The 6,589-nt window shown below is 42.2% G+C and overlaps 1 protein-coding gene across 1 annotated transcript in view; it reads left to right on the forward strand.

Annotated features, from left to right (window-relative positions):
- Nucleotides 1-6,589, forward strand: part of SH3GL2 (SH3 domain containing GRB2 like 2, endophilin A1) — a 225,686-nt gene that overhangs the window by 26,223 nt on the left and 192,874 nt on the right. The window lies entirely within an intron of this gene.

Consider the following 6,589-nt stretch of genomic DNA (forward strand, 5'->3'; position numbering starts at 1 on the left):
AAAGAAAACTGGGTCTTGGAAGTGAGGTATTTACCACCTCCTGCATGGGCTTTCCTTCAGTTTCCTGGAGAGGCTGTGCAAAGTGTAGCAGGGGCTGGGCACTGGACTCTACTGCCTGGGTTCCAGTCTGCTCTGCTGCTTACTTGCTAAGTCCACACAGATGGTTAACTTTTCTTTTTTTTTTTTGAAGCAGAATCTCCCTCTATCACTCAGGCTGGAGTGCAGTGGCGCCATCTCGGCTCACCACCTCCTGGGTTCAAATGATTCTCCTGCCTCAGCCTCCTGACTAGCTGGGATTACAGATACACACCACTACGCCCGGCTAATTTTTGTATTTTTAGTGGAGATAGGGTTTCACCATGTTGTTCAGGCTGGTCTCAAACTCCTGACCATCATGATCTGCCCGCCTCAGCCTTCCAAAGTGCTGGGATTACAGGTGTGAGCCACCATGCCCGGCCACAGACAGTTAACTTTTCTAAACCTGTTTCTGAATGTATAAAATAGGAATCATGTCAGTGCCCTAGGAGTTTGTTATGGGGGTTATCTGAGCTGATGCATATTAGGCGCTTAGCATCCTGTTTTTATTCAGTAAGTAACATGTGAACCTTAGCTGCTTGCTTTCATTGCTTTGTTATTGCTGCTGTTACTGGCATGTGCTACAAAGAGGCTTCAGGGACAGATGTCGTGAGATTGAGGCTCAGTGGCAATTACTTGTTAGTCCTCTGTCCTTAGCCATGCTGCTTAATTTCCCCTTGTTATCCAGTGCATAAAGTAAGGATGGATGAAGTGCCTTTTCTGGTGTGGTGCTTGTGAAGGGAGGGAGTGGAGTTCCTGACAGAGCACTTGGTGAACGGTAATCCAGGTCAGTTTTAGTGGGTAAGATGAGGTCACTGCAGCCTGGAGGGCTGGCATCTGCCAGGGCATGGTCTTCAAGGGTGGTGCTGACAACAGGCATGCCTAGCTCTGACCATGGGCTAGGGGTGGAGATATGTTCTTCTAGGCCCGCTTTCTAGGGCCTCCTGACAAAGGGGCACTGGACTTCTCTAGGTCAGTTGTCTCTAAAAGTAGGTTGGGGGCCTGCAGGTAGAGCTTGGTATAGTTTGAGTCAGGGACAGAGGTATTAGTGTTCTTTCACAAGTCACTTTTTTTTTTTTTTTTTGAGGTGGAGTCTTTGTGTCCCAGACTGGAATGCAGAGGCACAGTCATGGATCACTACAGTCTCAACCTCCTGGGCTCGAGAGATCCTCCCACCCCACCCTCCCGTGTAGCTGGGACTACAGGCATTCACCACCATGCCCAGCTAACTTTTTTGGAAAATTTTTTTGTAAAGATAGGGTCTTTCTGTGTTGCCCAGGCTTGTCTTGAACTCCTGGCCTCAAATGATCCTCTTGCCTTGGCCTCCAAACTACTGGGATTGCAGACACGAGCTACTGCAGTAGGCTACAGTTACTTTTGTTTCTGATCCCAGGTAGTAAACATCCCCTCACTACTGACTCATCGTCTTGCTGGCTCTTTTTTACTAGCTCAGCCTTACCCACTTCCAAAGGAAGACTTCATCCAAAATTGAGATGACCAGGGAGGTCATTTGTGCTCAAGAAAAATTTATCTAGCAAGCATGTATTGAGGTATTGAGAACAAATATGTGATGGGGTTAAGAGACTAGAAATATAAAGGGGAATAAAATACTCCTGGCATGCAGGGGCTCAGCACTTTCAGTATCAAATCCCTGAGAGTTAGAAAAAAACAAGCAGGGCCGGGCGCGGTGGCTCACGCGGGTAATCCCAGCACTTTGGGAGGCCGAGGCAGGTGGATCACGAGGTCAAGAGATTGAGACAATCTTGGTCAACATGGTGAAACCCCATCTCTACTAAAAATACAAAAAATTAGCTGGGCATGGTGGCACGTGCCTGTAATCCCAGCTACTCAGGAGGCTGAGGCAGGAGAATTGCCTGAACCCTGGAGGTGGAGGTTGCCGTGAGCCGAGATTGTGCCACTGCACTCCAGCCTGGGTAACGAGTGAAACTCCGTCTCAAAAACAGAAAGAAACAAACAAAAAAACAAGCAGAGATGTTTCTTTCTTAGCCCAGGCAGCTTCTCAGTGTGGGAGCCTGGTGTCAACATCGCAAGTGTATTGCATATTATTTAAATGTGTTTTGGTGTACATATGTTTTCAGATTTGTGAAAACCATGTAATAAACTGCATGCCATAAAATTTGTGGTTGTGAGATTTGTCATAGTCTATTACATTCCTAAAGACCCTCTCAATATTGTGGACATTCAAGACAAGAGATTCCGGAAGGACTTTAAAATGCTGGTGTCAGAGCAGACAGTAGACATGTCTTCCTGTATGGGTGTGGGCATAGTCACCTGTATCGGGCCCAGGCAGTAACTGAACTGATAGTTTCATCAAAGTCAACACATTTTTTTTTATGAACTTTAACATGTCTATGCTTCAGCACTTGATCCCTTTCACTAATGGCTTATATATTTTTTCAAGTAGTATCATTCTACCCTTCTCAACTCTGACTGCTCAGTTAGCTTCACTTGGGTGAGTTTTAACAGAATGATCAGACACCACCCCTCCCAAGGCCAGTTAAACCAGAAGCTTCACAAGTGTTACCAACATGCAGCTGGTTTGGGAACTATTAGCCTATTCAAAAGGTTGGCTAGCCTGACTTCCTTTTCGATTGATATGAAAGATGCTAATCTTGTGTTGATGGTCCACCTCTGTACCAGTTTGATTTCTTCTTTGTAGTCATCATGAGAGATCTGATCTAGGAAGCAAAAGCTAAAATCAATTTAAAAAGTTTTTTTATCAGATTTACTTGATGTTTTCTGATGAAGTGAGAGCTTGATATCCTCCCACTATCTGAGCTGCCTGCTACCTTCTGTTTTGTTTCTCTTTGTTTCATTAGGAGAGTAAAGGAGAGACTTAATGTTAGTTGTTCCGTGTCTTGCAATGCTGAAAACTACCACAACCAAGAAATAGAATTATAAAATTCAAGCTGTATCTTCACTAGCTTTACTCTTTGTTCAGGCAGCTTCTTGTCTAGTAGTGAGGTGGCAATTTAGAAATAGAGGGTCAGCAGTAGAAAGCAAGACCCCACTTGTTATTTCCTCTGAGTTCTTCTGAAAGATACAGTCCCTCCTACAAACACACAGTAATTTAGAGGAGCATGTTTACCAGCTGAAGCCCTTTTTTCTCCTATTCTCATAGGGCTGTTATGGAGGGAGTTTGTGTGTCTGAGGAAAGGACTACTTTGTGATAGTTCCTTAAAATTATGACACACGATCATGCATCACATAACAAGGGGATATGTTCTGAGACATGCATCATTAGGTGATTTCATCATTGTGTGAACATCCTAGAGTATACTCACACAGACCTAGATGGCGTAGCCTGCTGCAGACCCAGGCTATATGATGTAGTCCATTGCTCCAAGGTTACGAACCTGTACAGCATGTTACTGTACTGAATGCTGTAGGTAGTTATAACACCGTCATAAGCATTTATGTATCTAAACATATTTAAATGTAGAAAAGATACAGTAAAAATATGGTATGAATGATTAAAAATAGTATACCTGTATGGGGCACTTACCATGAATGGGGCTTACAGGACTGGAAGTTCCTTCTGGGTGAGTCAGTGAGGGAGTGGTGATGAAATCACCTAATCGATTATGGCATAACTAAGTGAATTTTTCAAGTCCTGTAATCTTATGGGACTACCATCATGTATTTGGGCCATTATTGATGAGAATTTCAACATATGGCTGTATTTGGCTGAACAATTAAGTAGAAAAACCATATTAAGGCCTTTTCCAAAGTATTTTTTACAGGTTTCACTGTTCACATTCTGTGTATATTTACATTATACTATATGGTCTGCAATTGTATTTTTGACTTTCTTTTGAAATTTTGAATGTCTAAAAATTCCAGCAGGCTCCAAGAGCTTGTCCTTTTTTATTGTGTTTCATCCATAGCAGAATTGCCTACGTTGAAATTAAATGAAAATAATGGTATGACACTTGGTACCATCACAAACTGATCATTCAAATGAATGGGTTAAATACTGTTCATGTCATGATTTATGGAATGTTTTCCTGTGCTTGTGCTTTTGTGCTTGGTGCTAGATGTGCAATTATATAACATGTTTGTGCTTGGAGCTAGACATACAATTGTATAAAATGTTTATTATAGTGAAGAAATTCAAGATTTTTCTTCACCTTCATCTGTTCAAATGAAAATGGGAACCTTGTGTTTGGGGGCGTGATTTGCCTTGTATATAAACAACTGAGGAAGCTGGATATTTAGGAATAAAATCTCTTTGAATTTAGAATTTGTAAGCTTTCCTCTTAATGGTCAAATCTTATTCTAGAAATCTGTTAATGGAAACTTTTTAAACACAATGAACAGATTTGTCTATTCCTCATCCACATAGATTGGAAGCAACAAGTATTTTGATATTTGACTCATCCTTTCTCAAGTGAAGTGACAATGTGTTGAGGGATTAAACACAGTTATTTTTAAGCTGCTTTGACATTCTCGAGTATTATCAGGAACAGAGCCCTGAGATTTGAGAGTTGCAGATGCTTTCATGATTCTTCACTGTCTGTCTCTCCTTACATAAATGTTTCAAGAAAGCTAATAAAATTATTCCTCAAGGTTAAAAACAAGGGAGTTATGGACTGGATTTGAGGTTGAAATTAGGTGGGGGAAAACCTGAATGATTTTTCAGTAACATACAAGTGGAAATACAATTTAATCAATCCTTTTTAGTTTTATTGAATGTAAACACAAAATTTCATGGAGGTGGCTGTGTTTCATTTACAATGTTAAAAAATGTTTGAGTAAAGCAGCTCTGTTTTGGTGGCTAGAGATCCAGGAGCACTTTCACGTAGAAGCGATCCGCTCTTTCACTGATCCCAGCACCTGCTGCTACTGTGTCACCCCCTTGGGGGAATGGGGGATTTAGAGCTAATGAAGGCATGGTCCTGGCTCTGCTTTGTCCAGCAAGTGACAATGTTAGTAACCCACATTACCGAGCACTTAATAAACAATAATTCTCACAGCCTGATGAAACAGTTCTTTATGGCATCCTCGTTTCTAGATGAGGATGTGCAGAGATGTGATAGCTTGCCCAAGATCACAGTCTGTAAGAGTTACAATTAGAGTTTGAAGCCAGGTAGTCAGGGTTTTACAGCCCAGGCACCAAATAAATAGTTAAGACAGAATTGTTTTTTCTGGATATTTTGCAAAGGAAGTTTGAGACTTAAGGAAAGAGCAAAGATGCTCTTGTGTTTAAGCAGATCCATTGAGCACTGTTTGGGTCATGGTCTCTGTACCCATAAAACTATGACAAGTACAGGGGTTGCAAATCATATACTTGCATAAGCCAAGCAGGCAGAATAGAGGAGCGAAGTCCAAATGGGCTGTGGTGAGCAGGAGAGCTCTCCATGGGGACACCTGCAGCCGCAGCCAATGAGGTGAGCCCAGTATGACTGATCTCTAGAAGGGCAACTAACTAAAGGTTTAAAAAAATCTGTGGGTCATAAAAACTGATCTTTAGGTTACATCAAGTTTGTGAGTATACAGTGTGAAACCTCTAGATATGTACTTGATATGGTTTGGGGGAATTATTGAGAAGGTGGGCAAACATTTGTTCTCTAAAAGAAGGTTGCAGATCATGGTGCAAAGTGACGGCTGAGCAGAGGCTGCCCCTTGAGAAGGGCATGTGCTCCCCAGCTCATGGCATCTGGGCTCTCATTGATAATGGAGGGTATGTTGGGTGATTCTTGGAAGCCACACAAGTCACACCACACCTGGGATCTCATAATCATTTTGCCACCCTTGAGAGCTCCACACGATTGGCCCTCTTGCAGGAGAACATTTTAAGACAAATGTGTACTGCCCAAGGACTCATTTGCTAAGTTAGGGGCAGACTCCTTGGTACCACCAAATCCTATTGTTCCCAAATTGGTCAGTGCATTGTAGTATCCCCTATGTGCAGTTTTAACTCTGTCGGTCCGGGCTTGAAGGGAGGCCTAGCTTTATTTTAGCCATGCAATGGTGGGCAAGTTCCATCTTCTCCAAAGTCAGCTTCCTCGGGGTATTGCAAGAATTAAATACCAAAGTGCACGTAAGGATCTGGCATACAGCAAGTGATAGCTTCTTTTCTTTTCCTCAGTTTAATCAATTACCCAGTTTGTGGATGTGATAACAAATGAGCTTCCTGAAGATGAGAGCTGTGTGAGAGTGTAGGGCTCAGGTCCTCTTTATGTATTCAGTGAACACTATGTTGTGTCTAACAGGCGCCTGCTCTAGGGTATTAGGGGCATTAAAGGTGTGTTTATATTCTCAAGGAGTTTACAATTTAGTGAGAGACAGAAAAAGCTGATGTTCGGCTGTTAGATTGGTTTAAGTGGTTGATACATTCTTGGAATGACTAAGATCTTTTTCTTTTTTTTCCATTTATTGCATTTTAGGTTTTGGGGTACATGTGAAGAACATGCAAGATTGTTGCATAGGTACACACGTGGCAGTGTGATTTGCTGCCTTCCTCCCCATCACCTACATCTGGCATCTCTCC

Source organism: Cebus imitator, unplaced genomic scaffold (assembly GCF_001604975.1).
Source record: "Cebus imitator isolate Cc_AM_T3 unplaced genomic scaffold, Cebus_imitator-1.0 Scaffold183, whole genome shotgun sequence".
NCBI lineage: Eukaryota > Metazoa > Chordata > Mammalia > Primates > Cebidae > Cebus > Cebus imitator.